The following is a 17314-nucleotide window of genomic DNA, read 5'->3' as shown; positions in this document are numbered from 1 at the left end:
CCTAGCATTAAAATAATACATATTTTTGTATCAAATGGATGAGAAGAGATTTTTATCTCCATATAGATTATATTAAACACATATATACTCTAGAAATAGTATTCTTATTACCACTTAGCACTTATGTGCAGTATAGATTGTCTATTAATTTTGTCTACATATATCTAAGAGAACACCTAGTAATTGAAGGTATTTAAAAGTTTTTTTGGTGGTAGTGAGAAAGAAAGAAGAAAACCTTTCAAAGCAAGAAAAAAAAAGCCCATGAAAAAAAATTCTGGTTGGAGGAAAAAGTAGAGACTGCTGACATTTTCAGTGGCTCCATGAATATGTCAAACTTAACAGAAAAGGGAGGAGAAATGCACACTGAGCCAGGAATAAGGCAAGTATTTCACATTCCTGTAGTGCAAACTTAAGGGGGTGATTATTCAATACTAAAAACTCAGTATTGAACAAGAAAATATGGTGTGTGTGTGTGTGTGTGTGTGTGTGTGTGTGTGTGTGTGTGTCTCACTGGTGATTGAACCCAGGGGCATTATATCTCCAATCTACACCTCCCAGCCCTATTTTGCTTTTTATTTTGAAACAGGGTCTCACTAAGTTGCAGACGGCTTCACTAAGTTGATGAGGCTGGCTGTGAGTATGTGATCATCCTATCTCAGCCTCCCAAGGACTGGGATTACAAGTGTGCCACCATGTCCATCTGATAACATGAAAATATTTTAATGAAATATTTTAAAAATCAAAATTAATACCCAAAACTCCATAATTTACAAAACTTCAAATTAGTAAATAAAAACAGGATCAGGAGAAACACTGATTCACTCACAATGCATTCCCAATCTAGAATTGATCACTCATGAGGCTCAATATGTATATGGTATTTTCTTAAATATTAGACTGGTGAATTTCTCTACATTTCAGTCTCTCTGTCCAGGCATATTTTTTTTTTACTCTTTCATCCTTATTAAGGACTTATTAGGGAGATACTAATGAATTTAAATGAATGTAGAACCAGATTTTAATATGGTTTAGGTGAGCCATCAAATTGATTATATTCCAAATATGGGTCTATCTGCTTTCTCATTTCTCTGTCATAGGTCTGAAATATAAATTATTTAAAATTCAAACATATATTTCAAATGTTCTTTCAATTCACACAACACATTGTTCCCTATCTCATGCACATGGCAATAATCTGTTATATTTGGAACATATGGCTGTATTTGATAAATCAAATGTCTTTGGAAAATGAAGTAATCCTAGTTTTATGGAAACTTATCTGCAATATAACATAGGGGAAAAACAATAATTTTCCTTTCATTATTCATTAAAGTTTCTTCCAATTCACATTGATATAAGTTGGCCTAAAACACAATTTTTTCCTAGAGTAAATCAAATAGTTAAAATAATCTGAATTTATAAATAAGCATGAAAGTGTAATATTCACAATGGAAAAGTAAATTATTACCAACTTTCTGGGGAGTGTTTTGGTGATAGAGATAAGACATTTAAAATGTTCACAATGAGCCAGGCATGGTGGCGCATGCTTGTAATCCCAGCATTCAGAAGGCTGAGACTGAAGGACCGTGGTTTGTGGCCAGCCTCAGCTACTTAGTGAGGCTCTCTGCACCTTAGTGAGACCCGGTTTCAAAATAAAGAATAAAAAGTAGGGTAAGGGTCGCAGCTTGGAGGTCAAATGCCTCTGGGTTCCATCCCCAGATCCGCAAAAAGGAAAAAAAAATACATGTTCACAATGGAAGAATTCACAATTCAAAGGGAGTGACTCGATATACATTCTAAAATTAATGTATGCACACACACACACACACACACATACACACACACGCACACACACACAAGTTTTATTGATGTCGATGTATCTGTGGATTAACTGCCACCCCACTCCCAGAGGGAAAGTTTAGCTTTGGTCTTCAGGAAAGGGAGTCTCACTGGTCATGGCACCAACACTACCATCTAACCCTCCACAGATCTATGTTCTGTTTTCCAATTAGGAGGCCTTAAAATGCCTAGGACTGTTGAGCTGCAGGTCCGGGAAGTTGCCCTTAGTTGCCAATACTGTCCACCCAACTTCCTAGTCCTCCATCAAGAACACTTTTATATTTCTCTCTTCCTAATTAGTGGACCCATTGTCCCAACCATTTTCTTGTTTTCTTTCTCCTTCACGTTTACACAGGTAAAAACTTTCACAAGACCCCAAAGGCACAAGAAACTAAAAGGTGAATCAACACATTTACATTTGAGTCACTCTGCCTCCTTTTTTCTCTAGGCCCTATTCTTTTTAATAATTATTGTGAGGGGAATAAGTATCCCTGGAAATATGTCCTTTAGTTCAGGAATCTTAGAACTGGTGTTTTTCCTTAAGTGTAGTTTGAGATAGAATGATTTCAAAGTAAAAGTGAGAGAGGTTCTGGACAAAAAAATAATAACTTACCTGATACCTAGAATGTAGTCTTGCTTAGTTCATAATACTAACAATCATATATCGTAATTATATGCATACTCTTATTACATATATATGTGTATATTATATTTGTATGTAGGCTTTATATACAAATATATGGGCTTTATATATAATTCTATAATATATAACCTGATAATAGGAGACCAATTATATAAATTGTGGTACATTTTAATTTTATATGTAGTGCATATAAAGTCACTGAAATTATTGAAACATTTATAAAATGATAATTTTATAAACAACATTTATAAAATAATAATTTTGAACTAAAGATGCATCTAAAAGCCACGATACAAAACTACATGAAGTTCACAATCTGTTAAGAAATATATGAACATAATGACACATGGAAAAACTAAAAAAAAGTAGAAAAAAATTAAAAATCTTATAAGCAGATAATGAGATTATTGGTTTTTTTCTTCCCTCTAACTTCTAATTTATACTTATCAGATACAGATTGTTTCTTTCTTGTAAAAAAAATAGAACTGCAAAGAGATGAAAAGTAACCAAGAAGGAGGAAACATAGCATATCACCAGAATCTGAAGAGATGTATTATTCTATCAGGTAGCTACTTAGCTGTGACTGTATTTTATCCTATGAAAATTCCAAAGCTGAATTCTGAATTAGATTATATCTATCCTCCGTGCTAGTAATTTGTATACAAGTTAAAAATTTGAAAAGATAAACTGGGAAAGTAATGATATTTTAATGACTGTCTGTGTAAAAATGTATACAGCATGTAAATTTTTCATGTTTCTGATAGAAGTTCTTAAACTTATTTGGCTTATTTCCCCTTTTAAGAAAAATTTATTTTGTGCCTTCCCCATCATAAACCTACCATTTATTTATTTATTTATTTATTTATTTATTTATTTATTTATTTAATGGTGCTGAGAGTGGACCCCAGGGAATCTGTCTCCGAACTACACCTTCAGCCCTATATTTTATTTTATTTTATTATTTTATCTTGAAACAAAGTTTCATTAAGTTGTGGAGTGTCTCACAAGCTGTTGAGGCTGGCTGCAAACCTGAACTCCCCCTGTTTGGGTCTCCCAAGTACTGGGATTACAAGTGTGTGCCACCACGCTAGGCAAAATCTGTTATTTTTAAACAAGCAAACAGAAAGATGTATTAACAAATTTAATTCTCTTATGTATCTAAATTTCATTCCAGCACCCCCAGGGGGCAGTAATCACCCACTTCAGGAACCTGTTCTAGAAGGTATTGTAAAACTATTGTAAAACCATGTAAAAATGGTTACACACAGGAAATATATCTGTGAGGACAATTAAAGATAAAAACAAGAGACCAGAATTGAGGTATAAAAAGCACTTAAAAATCTATCCAAATGCAAAAAGAAAAATAATGAGTATGTGAACAAGGCTAGCTGACGTGTGATGGAGAAGGTGATGCATGGGATGATGTTTTGGACATAACCAACTGAGCTGTTAATGAGAAGTAAGAAAAAGTGAGACAACTTTTAAGAATATTCTTAATATTTCTTCTTGGAAACATAAATGGAGGTAGAGTCATTTCTCAAGTGTAGAGGTAACTACATTTACATGGGAGAAGATGGTGAGTCCAATTTTGAGTCTCCTATTATTGAGTTGCTAGTGAAACATCCTGGTGGAAGACCCATCTATTGGATACGTGACAACAAACGGTTAAGTTAAAACCATGGGCATATGTGAGATTGACTTTGGGTACTATTGAGAATGAGAAGAAAGTAGTTTGGACTCACATACTTTAGGAGTTAGCAGTTTAGAACAACTTCACCAAGGTGAGGAAGAGAAACTTTGTCAGAGAAAGGTGGAGGCAATGAGACCCTGACTTCATACATAGCATACCAGGGGATCTCAAATAGTTTCAAACCCTGAAGAGAGCTTAAATAAAAAGGTAGTTCTTATTAATTTTTGAATAAAGAAGATATTAGTGGCAATATTAAACATAATTGTTTAGTAAAATAAAACTGGTTTGCTCTGGGTTATACAAGTAAGAAAGGGGACCAGTGAGTCATTAAGATATTTGTAACTTAATACTGAATGCTTATAAGATAATATTGAAAATATTGCTGCAAAATTTAAATAATAAAATTAAGATCGAAATAGCCATAACCAATCTCAAAAAATTAGAACATCACCAGTTGCTTGAGAAGTTTCTTTTTCCCATGACACTAATCACATCCCTCATCTCCCAAAAGAATTGGTTACTATACTGATATTTATGTCTATCATTCTTCTGTTTGTTATATATAGATCAAACATGGGTGGATACTTTTAAATATCTGCTTTTAGCTAATGGCAGCCCTGGGCTTGAACGGTAAGAAACTTGTGTGACCACTCAAGGTAGTCCCAACTATATATTTAGTTTACATCTTAAAAACAATTTATAGATAAAGTTATGCTATGTGTTTTCATGATGGGTTTACTCATTAAACTTTAAGTTTCTGAGATCTATCCATGTTGAGTTTTCTAATTTTAGTTTGTTTTTTTTATGTTTATATGGTACAATAGCTCCCCTTGATACAGTTTTGTGTTTTATGGTTTCAGTTATCCACAGTTAATCACTATCCAAAAAATGTATATGCAAAATTTCTAGACTGAACACTTCATAAGTTTTTTTTGTGTGTGTGTGGTACTGGGGTTCCTGGAAGCCCTTCTACCTCTGGGCTACACTCCCAGACCCATTTTTACATTTTTTTTTTTAAATTTGGAAACAGGGACTCCTAAGCCAGCGCGCGGGGCTGGCTTCGAACCTGCGCGATCTTCCTGTCTCTGCCTCCCAAGCGCGGGGATTACAAGCCTGCGCCACTACGCCTGGTTCACTTCATAAGTTTTAAATTGCATGTCATTCTGACTAGTGGTAAAATCTCTGGATTGGCACCATGGAACATGCCTTTAACCCCAGAGAATCTTGAAGTTGAGACAGGAGGTTCACAAGTTTCAGGCCAGCCTGGAAAATTGAGCAAGAACCTGTCTCAAAATAAAATAAATAAATAAAAAGGGTTAAAGATGTACCTCGGTGATAGAGTGCCCTGGGTTAGATCCTCAGTATCAAAAACAAACAAAACTAAAACTAAAGAAAAAGGAAACCAAAACAACAACAACAAAACACCTCACTCTCACTTCATCTTGTCTGGAACAGGAATTGTGTCTTTGTCCAGTATTAGAAAACATTTGGGTTATTAGATCAATGGTCCTGGTATGACAGTGCTTCAACTCACCTTTATTTTATTTATGATATATCCAAAGTACAAGAATGGTGATGCAAACAAAGCATGAAGTATGGCAGGACAGATGACCTCTGCATGTGGCAACGCTGCAGGCCATATAGGAAAATCAGGCACTTTGGGATTTGGTACTACTGGTGGTCCCACGCATCCACTGGGAGCCTTAGGGTCTTAGAACACATTGCCTATAAAAATGAAGGAACTTTTTGTGTGTATATTTTATGAACAAAACTCTATATACAAATCCTCCTATTAACACTTGCATCATTTCTAATTTGAGACTATTTTAAACAATACTCCTTGAACATACACTTTTCTATGGTATAGATTAGAAATGGAATCGCTGGATCACTTTCACATTTAGGAGAGAGTAAATTGTTTTTCAAATAAAGTTGTCTCTACTTACTAACAATTTAGCATCAGTAACACTTGATGTTGTCAGACTTAAGGTTTTGCTCATTTGTCAAGTAAATATTTGAAGTTCTAATTTGAATTTCCCTGTTTACTAATAAATGTGAGCATGTTTTAATATGCTTATTGGTAATTTTTGTTTCCTCTTTTGTGAAATGCGTATTCATGATGTGTTCCACTTTAAAAAACGATTTGCAAATATATTTCCAAATTTATGTCTTGACTTTTCAATCTTTTATATCATTTGATAAATAGATTTTTAGCTTCAATGTGGTTGTACTTAAGCTTTGCTTGGGCTTAAAATCTGATTTAAGAAGTCCATCTCAACCTTTAAATAACATATATTATCTTCCCAAATTTTACGATTTCTTTTTTTTTCACATTTTCGTCTTAACTTAGAATTGATTGTTGTGTATGGTGTGAGATAAGAGTTTGCTGTTTTCAGGTTTTTCCCTATGACTAATAAATTATTGCCTCTGTACTACAGGTCACTGAGGTCAATGGTAGTGACCTCTCTCTGGAGCTATATTCCTGAAAGTCTGAAAGCAGACTTTCTACCTCTAATACTCTGTATTAAAACTCTATTCTCAATTTCTATTCTGAATTCTGTTACAATATTGTTAAGGTAGTAGTCACAGGTAGAAACCTGAATCGGAAGACAGTGGCTAGATAATGCTTTTTTTTTTCCAGCAATAGAGTAGAAAAAAATGATGTGGAGACCCTAGAAGGATGTATAAAAATTCAAGAGAAAATGAAACATTGTATGTGGACTGAGTGATTGGGATAATACATTGTGGGGTCTGAGTTGAATAAGGTCTGTGTGTCTAAGTCTACAAGTTTCTTGTGTATACACAAACACACACTTGTATGTACAATCAGAAGCAATATTCAACATTCTCATATTTGACTTTTATAAACTACTTAGTTCAAGTACTAACATCCCTCAAATTGCCTATTCCAAGGGCAATTTTAACTTAAATGTAACACACACACACACACACACACACACACACACACACACACACCTTTAATTTCTAGCTCAAAAAGTGGTGACAAAGATCCTTAGATTTTGTAGCACTTGGAGGTCTTTAAGAAAAACCAATGTATTTTCTTTATTCATTCTTTATATTTAACTACTCTATTTCACTCAATTTCTTAAATTAGTTGCATATCAATGTAATTAAAATATCATTATAGCTACTCAGAATGAGTGTGAAAAGAAAGAATTATATGACTGTGGTCTTTTAGTTATTAGGAAACACTGTGAATAAAATCTCAGTGTAGGTCAGGTAGAGGACAATGACCTATGAGTTCTGATCCAAAAGCATCTCTTTTCTAGATTAGCAAGTAAGTATATCCACTGGAATTAGATTGCCTAAGTACAAATTATGTTTTTTCTACTTATCATCTTTGCCATCCTCTGGTAAGTCACTTAATTTTTCTATGTTTTCTTTTATTCATCTTCAAAGTGGAAATGACAACACATCTACTTGATAAAGATGTTGCAATGTTTAGATGCAATATATTACTTCTAAGTGCCTGGAAGAGAGATAGGTATATTGTGATTGCTGGATAAATGTTATCTATTACTATGATTATCTAGCATTTTGAGATATTAATGATAGGGATCAGAAAGATGAAATAGTCAGCACATCCTATTGATTGAACAGGTGCTATTTTCTCTGAGCCTACCCTCAACCTTTGCTCCCCAAGCCTATCAAAATTTCTGTTTTATATTAGTAAAAAGATAGGAAACATATACCACTTAGAATCAAGAAGGAATATACTATAGGCCAGTAATGTTCACTGTGTGAACATGCACTCTTCAGAATAGCGGTATCAATGTCTCCTGGGAGCTTGTTTGAAATGCAAATTTGGGGGCCCCAGAAATCCATTAAATCAGAAACTCTGGTGGTGGTATCCAGTAATCCATATTTTTTAAAGCATTAAGATCATTTTGATGTATAATAAAATTGGTGGAACAATGCTCTAGGACATTGTTCTGGGAAGAGTTGGAAACAATGTTTACTTTAGATGGTAAAAATTAAAAAAATTTAATGAAAGGGCTACATAAAGATATGTAACCAGAGTCAGGAAAACACACAAAGGGTATTGGAATACCCAGAGAGTGATAAGAAACAGGCATGCTGCCTACCCCAAGGGCAATAGAGGGAAAGGCACTCTAAGAACCCATAGAGACTTGTTCCTGACAGAGGGCCAACCTGATAGAAGCTGTAGTCATAGGGAAATCCAGATAGAAAACACGGGACATAGAGAAAAATTTTCTAACTTCTCTCTTCTCTTACCCTTTGTCCAAACCCAGCAACAAGCCAGTCATCAAGGGAGTCCAGAAGAGCTAGATAGACCACAGGGCATAGCTTCCCAGTGCACAGAGCATGGCAAAGAACCAAGTCAGGAACATATGGCAAATACTCAGAGCGCATAATATAGAGCCTGATCTGGAGGGGGCAGAGATGGGAGTCAAGGGTGTCATTTATGCAGTTGCCACATGGAAGAGAGACTAGGTTTTTCCTCTTTGTACATTCATTTCATGGGACTGGAATGGAAGACATGGGTTTCAGATGAGATAATAGCTTGATATCAGCCAGGCACTGGGGATCCAACTGAGACCAAAATACAATTATTATTTTTATCAAGCTTAAATGCTGGTCCAGGGAGATAGACTATACACAAATGTGTGATACTGCATGTAGTATAGACTCTCTGGGAGCTGATAAAATAGGGAAAGGGAACAAAAAGTCATGGTAAAGATTGTTCTTTTGTATGGATGAATCAAGAAAGATTTCTGAGATGAGGGACATTTGAAAAGAGAACTTAGGGAAATGGAGGAATCCATGGAAATTTCTAAAGAAAAGAGATAGACTACAAATGCAAATGTTCTTAGGTGAATAGAGAAGGGAAAGGAGTAGAGAAAGAGATGTAGAGGTACTAAGGGCAGGATATAACATCAGAGATCGGATAGTTTCACTATATACATTCACAATAAATTGTCTTGTTTGTGGTTGGTAAGGTCAAGACAAGAAATACAGAGAGAAGACTTAGTATCAGAGGTTCAGCCCTAAGGTGTAAAGAAATAAAGATTTTATTAATTTTGTTTTTATAGCATTGTAAATTTACTACACGGGACTCGAACATTTAGAAATTGCAAACTGTTTCTTTCAGTTGTATTTTATTTCTGATTTTTAAAAAGGAGTAACATGGTTCATTCCATAAAACCAATCATATTTTATAATTTGAAAGCATGTTCACAGCAGTACAATTCACAATAGACAAATTATGAAATTAATCTAGGTATCCATCAGCAGATAAATGGGTAAAAAATGTATAAAATGTGGTGTATATATACAATGGGATTTTGCTTTTTTACTCAGCCATAAGATCGAAATTAGGCCATTTGTAGAACAATGGATGGAACTAGAGAAAATTATGCTAGGTGAGATTAGGCAGTCTCAGAATGTCAAGGGGTAATGTTTTCTCTCACATGTTGAAGCTACAGCAGAAATAGGAAACAAACGGAACTTTGGATAAATAAGGCGAGGTCTCAGTAGAATTGAGGAAAGGGATTGGGGGAGAGAGATGGGGAGAGGCAAAGGAAGGTTTGATGAAGGTAAAGTTCAAATAATGTTATGTACATATAAGAAGGTATTACTACCAGTCTCACTGAAATCTTCTGGGGTGAGGGACTCACACCAAGGACTGTGTGCATGTATGTTTGTACAACATTGAATCTCACTGTGACATATAATTAGAATACACCAAAAATACTAATATTAAAAATAAAAGCATTTTTAAAACTTAAATATACACTTAAAATTTCAAAATAGTTTTAGACATACAGAGCTATCATAAAGTTCTATTTCTATATAGCACTGTTTTGTTCTTTACAGAGTTCTGTTTCCAGATATCACTCAACCAATTTCCTCTATTGTTAACATTGCATATTATCATGGTACATATGTCATAATTAATGCACCACACCTGGTGCATTTCTATGAAGAAAATTCCACTTTTTGTTTAGATTTCTCTAGATTTTCTATAATGTCCCCCCTTATTTCTGTTCCAGGATTACATCCAATTGATTAAATTGCATTTAGTTATTATGTCTTGGTCTCCTCTGATCTGTACTAGTGTCCCAGATTTTCTTGTTTTTTTTATGGTATTGAGAGTTCTGAACAGTACTGGGCAGGTTATTTAAAGACTGCCTCTCAAGTTGGATTTGCTTGTTATTTTCCTTGTGGTTAGATTGGAATTATGAATTTGGGGGAGGATGACCACAGAGATGGCATGCTGTTCTCATTACATCAAGAGTGAACATGTTATCGATATGACTTGTTTTTAGAATTTTATCTAATGAATTCAACAACAGCCAAAGAAGATGTGCATAACGGATGAGCATCATACAATATTTGGAAATGTATGATAATAAAACAAATGTATTTCCCATACCTTGCTGTCTTTTTTAAATTAAAAACTGACCACAAGATGTCACTATCAACTTATGTATGAGAGGAAAGGTTGCCTTAAGAAGCAGTTGGTTTTTGTTTTGTTTTGTTTTGTTTTTTGTGGGGCACATTGTGGTTAGAACCCATTATTTAAATAATCTTTGGCGATAATTAACCCTAGAAATGTTTTAGCTTTATAATACCACCAGAATGTTTTTTTAGAGTTTGGGATGTTAAAGTTTCTTTTTAGTTTTGCTAAATATTTTCTTTGAATTCACACCCAAGTATCTTTATTGGCAATTTAATTTAAAACAATGGTCTGGTAATGAAGTGGAAGCCTCTGTTCTCAAATGGAGAACAAGTACACAAAAGCAAATCTTGAGTTTACATTATTCTTTTAACCAGGAACAAGAAGATTTAATAGAAGATGAAATAAAGCATCATGCATAAGGCTTTGACTAACTTGAATTGGTTTTATTCTCAAATGGCAGCTCAGGAATGGAACTGATAAATAGATATCTGTTACTACACCAGTCTTTTTTTTAATGATTCTGGAAAAAACTCTATTTCTGGGTCCCTACTTCCCAGCACGTTTGTATTTAAACTCATCTGAATATAGCAGCTTTGATTTTCAAAGCAGATCCTCTGCCTTTGACTTCATCATGGTTCTTTGTGTTATTTGTCTTGCTTTATCTAGACTCCTTCTCTTTCTCATCTTTCTTCTCTTGCCCCTGCCAGTATCACAGTCTGACGCTTAGACCTCTGTTTTCAAAACAATTCTGAATCTGAGTTCATAAGCTTTTGGAAGTGCACTGAACACATCTCCATTTCACTCAGTTTTGCTCAGTTTTCAATAATAGCTGTGTGCCAGTTGCAATGCTAGTCATTTATAATCGAAGATTAGCCTCTTTCAACAAACTCTGCTCAATCCTCAATACTTTTTTTTATATAAAGCCTTTAAGTGGACTGTGTTTGATTAGTTATTAAACATTTTCTAAATAAATGAAAACAGTGACAAATTTACTGCATTTGAGACGTCACAGATTAGTGAAAAGAACACTAGGTTGGACATAAGAGAGTAAGTTCCAACCCTGTTTCCACGGCTAGTTTTCATCACCTTCATCAAATCACTTAATCTTGCCAAACCTCAATTTCCACATCTGTAACATTAAGAAACTAGAAGAGTATTAAGGTACTTTTTATTTTTTCCCATTCTCTATGAATTTAGGACGGCTCTTCCATTATTGAAAAGTATAAGACTAGAAAGTTCTTTCTTGGTTGAGCCAGAATCCCACTTCTTGGTATGTTACCCATTAGTCCTTGTTGTGCCTTTGGGTGGCATGCAGAACAAAATGCTTTCTTGCTTCCACCTAAAAAATAAATCTCCAAATACTGGGCAATAGCTCTCATTTAATTGTCTCTTTCATTTTCTAAACTCACCCAGACTTTTTGGCCATTTTAACAGTCATACTATATTTTCATACTTTATTTATTTATGGAGTAGTTCTGAAGTTGAATACAGAGTCATTCTACCTCTAAGCTATACCACCCTCACCCCTATTTTATTTTATTTTTATTTTGAAACAAGGTCTCACTATGTTCCTGAGGGACCTCACTAAATTGTTGAGACTGGCCTTGAACTTGTGATGCTCCTAGCTCAGCCTCCTCAGTATGAAGATTTCAGGTGTGCACCAACTTACCCACTAGTACTGCTTTTAGATACCTATCACCTTACTACTCTACTCTGATTTCATAAATCTTGAAGTAGTCCTTTTAAAATGTGCTGCTCAGAACTGACTATAATACATTAGACATGTGGAAGGACCATCAATTCAGTAAGACAATTGATTTCCAAAATAAATATATATTAGGGTAATTGATTTACAAAATGAGTTTTGCAGTCTAATGGCATTACTCTAATAATCAAACATCTTCAATCTCTCTCTACCCATGAAATACTGTAACCTGGGTTCTCACTGACCTGGCAAATGAGTGTGTGTGGGTATGTCCCAAATTTTCCTCTCTAGACTTATGCTGAACTATGTTTCTGACATCTTGATTATGGAAGTTTAGAGAGAGAAAAGAATGAACTTCTAAACTTTATTTCTTTTTATAACATGGGCCAACTCATCATAAATGTCAAGATGTATACATATATTTTATATATCATTATATATCTACAGCCTCCTGCAGACGTTCTCATAACATGGGACTGTGGATTTCTTATAATAAGGCAGCTGGATTTTAAAAATACTATCTAATTAACCTATGAGATCTCAAACTATATAAATATATATCACCTAGTCTTGAATGGCTATATAGAAACAAAATACAAAGGAACTGCAGTTTAATGAAGTGGCATGGATGGTGGGAATATAAAAGATGGAGCGATCACAAACCGTGTGGACATCTCACATATTTGATTCAGTGCCTGCTCCCAAGAGTAGAATACAGATTAATTAAGATTAGATATACGAGGCTCTTAGCATAGTATTGGTCCATAGGGGACACTCAGGAAAATGTAGTTAATATGATGAATGACAAACAGTTCTCAAATACGTTTGAAATTTCTGTGTACATAGAATAGACAAGATGTTTAAAGAAACACAGGAATAGATGCATAATTATCCCAGAATATCTGGCCCCTTCTGTGATGCTTGGTTGTCAAGAATTAGAGAATTCCCTTCTGGTAAAGATGTAGAACTATCTCACATAGGGTTAATTTCTGACCAAAACTTTATGAGCATTCTACCAACTGTTCTTCACCCTCTCCTGAGTGTGCCAATGATAATATTTGACTCAAATTTGGCTGCCAAATTTTAGTGTAGATAGAATTATGAGAGAGAAGAGCCTTTTGCTTCTCTCCTTACTGCCTCCTTAAAGCAAACTCTGCATTTCCTTTTAAGAAACTCTAAAAACTGAGACTCACTGAAGAAAAGTTAAACGATCCATATAACAAACCACACCTTATTTCCTTGGTAGATTAGAAAGTGATTATATCGAAAGCAGGGTCTCTGCTTTTGTTTCTTTCGCTGAGGACAGCATGGGAGATTTCAAAAGTTTTTCGCCATTACCTCATTTTCATCCCAGGAGTACATTTAAAGAGCTAAATCAGCAAGAAGTCAGATGATGAATTCCTTATTACTGCATTATTAAGCTAAAGATTCACTGACTTTTCTCCCATGTCCAAGAGCCAGAGTTATCAATCTCTTTATGAAAAACAACATCTGGGCCAGGGCTGACAATATTTTGCCCCATACAGTCTGGCTGTGACTCCATGACCATTTCTTAGACAATAATAATCTAGTAATGGCTTCTCATTGATCTCTGTCAAAATGATACTAGACTATGTCATAATTACTATATAGATATGTTATTATGAACCATGTATATTACCGGGTTATCAGAGAAGCAGATTGAGCCATATTTACTTGAAGTCTCTGTGACACTAACAACTTTAAATTAGGAAATTTTAGAAAATTCCCTGTGTTTAGAAAAACACAATTACTAACAAGTTCCATACTCATGAGTATTTTTTTTTAGATTTATTTATACAGATACTCAAACTAGAAACCTGTTTTGGTGATTTTTAATATCTAAAGGGTATTTTCTGCACTGCTTTTTATCTTAATCTTTGAGTCTTTATCATTATAAAGCGAAAATATTTTTGCATTGATAATTTGCACATAACAGATATTTTCTTGAATTGGAGAACCTCAAAATTGGATTCTTGGGGACCTTATTTTTTGGTCTGTGAGAATATATGTCCCCTATGAAAATAATATGTGTAGTACTCAAGCTTGAGGACTAATACTTGAAGTGCATTTATAAGTAACAAGCCCAATCTTAAGTTTTCTATAATTTAATTTCAATAATATTGATTTTATCTAAAAGACACATCATTCTTTATTTCTCTGATCCGGACTAACCAGAAACTACCACAAACTCCTGCTCTCTTGACCTTTCTCCCAGAGGAGAGTTGAGGTCAGTCATGATGCAAGTACCAGGACATTTTCAGGAAGGAGAGTAAAAGGTCCTCTAAGAGTTGTCCCCTTCACTTGTCTTTTTATATTTCAGCGATGTGGAGAGATTTATCAGGCAGTGTGGTTGCTGGCTCCAGATCTGCATATCTTCTTATTGGAGCTCAGCACCATCTGGGCGTTGGGACAGATTCTCTGAGGGGGCTGGTGGAAGTTCACCACTCAGCATCATACATTAGGGACCATAAATGTTCCAAGAAAATATCACAGAGCTTTGGGCCCATTGACTAAATGGTCCCAAACTCTCAATCTGTGCTTATTGACCCAAATTAAATAATAGGAGTTCTAAAAGAAGGTGTTTTTGCAATCTAATGAATCATTAAGCAATTCCTACAATACTGTTGACTCAGTTTCTAAGCTTGGTCAGTGAATATCAGGAGTGGTATACTGATTTTGGGTGAAGAAATAGATCTAATTTTGCTTTATATTTATTTTGTATAAAATAGTGAACAAAGCCAAGCATGGTGGTGCATGCTTGTAATCCCAGTATTTGGGAGGCTAAGACGGGAAGATTGAAGGTTCATGGCCAGCCTCAGCTACTTAATGAGGCCTTCTGTAAATTAGTGAGACCCTGTTTCAAGATAAAGAATAAAAAATAGGTCTGGGGGTATAGCTCAGAGGTAGAATGCCACAGGGTTCTATCACTAGTACCACAAAAATATTTAAAATATATAGTGATGCCGGGCGTGGTGGCGCACGCTTGTAATCCCTGCGCTTGGGAGGCGGAGACAGGAGGATCACGCAGGTTCGAAGCCAGCCGCGCTGGCGTTAAGAGCCCCTGTTTCAAAAATATAAAATAGGCCTAGGAGTGGAGCCCGGAGGTAGAAGGGCTTCCAGGAACCCCAGTACCACCAATATATATATATGTAGTGAACAAAAGAATCATACACTATGACATATGAATATGAAATACATATGTAGATGATAATTTTATCATATATGACCAATGTGAGGGAAATAAAGGATTACAATGATTAATTTCCTCATGTAATGTTACAAAAATAACAAGGTTTTAAGAGAATGACATATTTTCCCTTCCTGCAAAAATAACTTTGTGATTTTTCATACTCTGCTGTTAATGCACCATAGACATCAATGAAGAATTGGTTGAGTGAATCTGTCCCAGCTTTTACCTTGTTTGGCACTGATAATCTTAGATTTGGATATTTCTTAATATTGCTTTTGGAATGTAATCTTCAGCTAATTTATTGAGTTTAGGTGACCCATTGGATTGGTAACAGCTAGCAGTTCTAGTTTGTAGTTCTGGAGGATTTTCGCGAGTCATTGTTAAAAACTGTGTATTAAAGCTATTAACTAAAGCTGTCTGATAGCTGACATGGCATTGAACCCCCTTAAGCATGGCATAATGGATAGGCTGTGGATCTGCTATTTCAGCATCAAAACTTAAATCTTAACCTGCAACAGTAATAGTAGCTAGTCACTGACTTGTAGTGTAAGCCCCTCCCTACTCCAGCCCATCTGCCACACACTCACTTTTCACCAGCACTTAATTTTCTATCAAAATATTTTCCACAGTGAGAAAAGAAACAACTTCCAGGCAAGACAGAAACGAGTGATTCTAGTTAATGACTTTCAGATAAGAATTTGCTTATTTTCCTAATGGCCTATACTGGGTTTTGCTGAGCTATCATGTCACATAGAAAGATAATAAAAGAATAGATAACTTTAATGGGAGAACTGTCTAAGATCTCAGAACACAGCCTCAGTACCTTTGTCTACGTGAAACATCTTTATAAAGTAAATAAACTAATAGGAGCTGCAAACAAATGGAATCTAAGTATAATATAATTGAGCCTTTAGCCAAAATATTTTCACAATCAGTGAAATCAATAATGTAAAGTCCCTAAGGACTGTGTCTATTTTTGTTCTACCTGGGAAAAAAGTTCTTCCTATAATTATGAAATAAAGTGGAAAAAGATGCAAAGAAAATGAGAATATATTTTTCAGTTAAAGTCAAAATTAAAACTTCTAGTACCAAGTTGAATCATTTAGAATGTCCTTAACTATTTTCCTATCATTATTATATATCTGACATACATCTTTCAGAGTAGTCACTAACATTAAACTCTTGCTGAACAAAATGTAAACATTAAGCCAACAGTAATAGTGGTCTTTAGTGTACTGCTGTGGTCTAACCACAACAAACATCAACGAATGAGTGGTTTCCAGAACTTTGTTGAATAACAGAAAACAATCTGCTGCTGAAAATAACATTGAGTGATGGAAAAAGAGATATTACCTTGCTTGATTCCCCTAATAATAAGCCACATAAAGTGTATGTATAAATAACATGATAGCAAACCTAGGGTATCATGAAAAATCTTGTCCTGCTTTGTTATAATTAACATACAAAAAGCAAAAATTTGAAGAAAATTATGTTTATCATTTTCAAAAATACTCTGGCATGAAGAAAACCTTACCTGCCTCCAGGTAGGCATTTATATGTTATTGATGCTGGGGTGAGAGAGTCCGACTTTAAAGAGATACCGAGTTTAACATTTGTGAAGTGGTTTGGTTGCTTAGAAATTTAAAAAAGTAATGTAAAAAGTATTATTATAGCATTTGTGGCATTTAAACCTATAATTAAGGTGAACAAGTATTTTCCATAACCCTCTTATATTCATCCATTTACAAATATTTTGTAAGTTTATGACTTGAAGCTAAAAT

The sequence above is a fragment of the Muscardinus avellanarius genome (genome assembly GCF_963383645.1).
Source record: "Muscardinus avellanarius genome assembly, chromosome: 1".
Taxonomy (NCBI): domain Eukaryota; kingdom Metazoa; phylum Chordata; class Mammalia; order Rodentia; family Gliridae; genus Muscardinus; species Muscardinus avellanarius.
The sequence above is the reverse complement of the archived record's forward strand: the minus strand, read 5'-3'. Positions refer to the sequence as shown.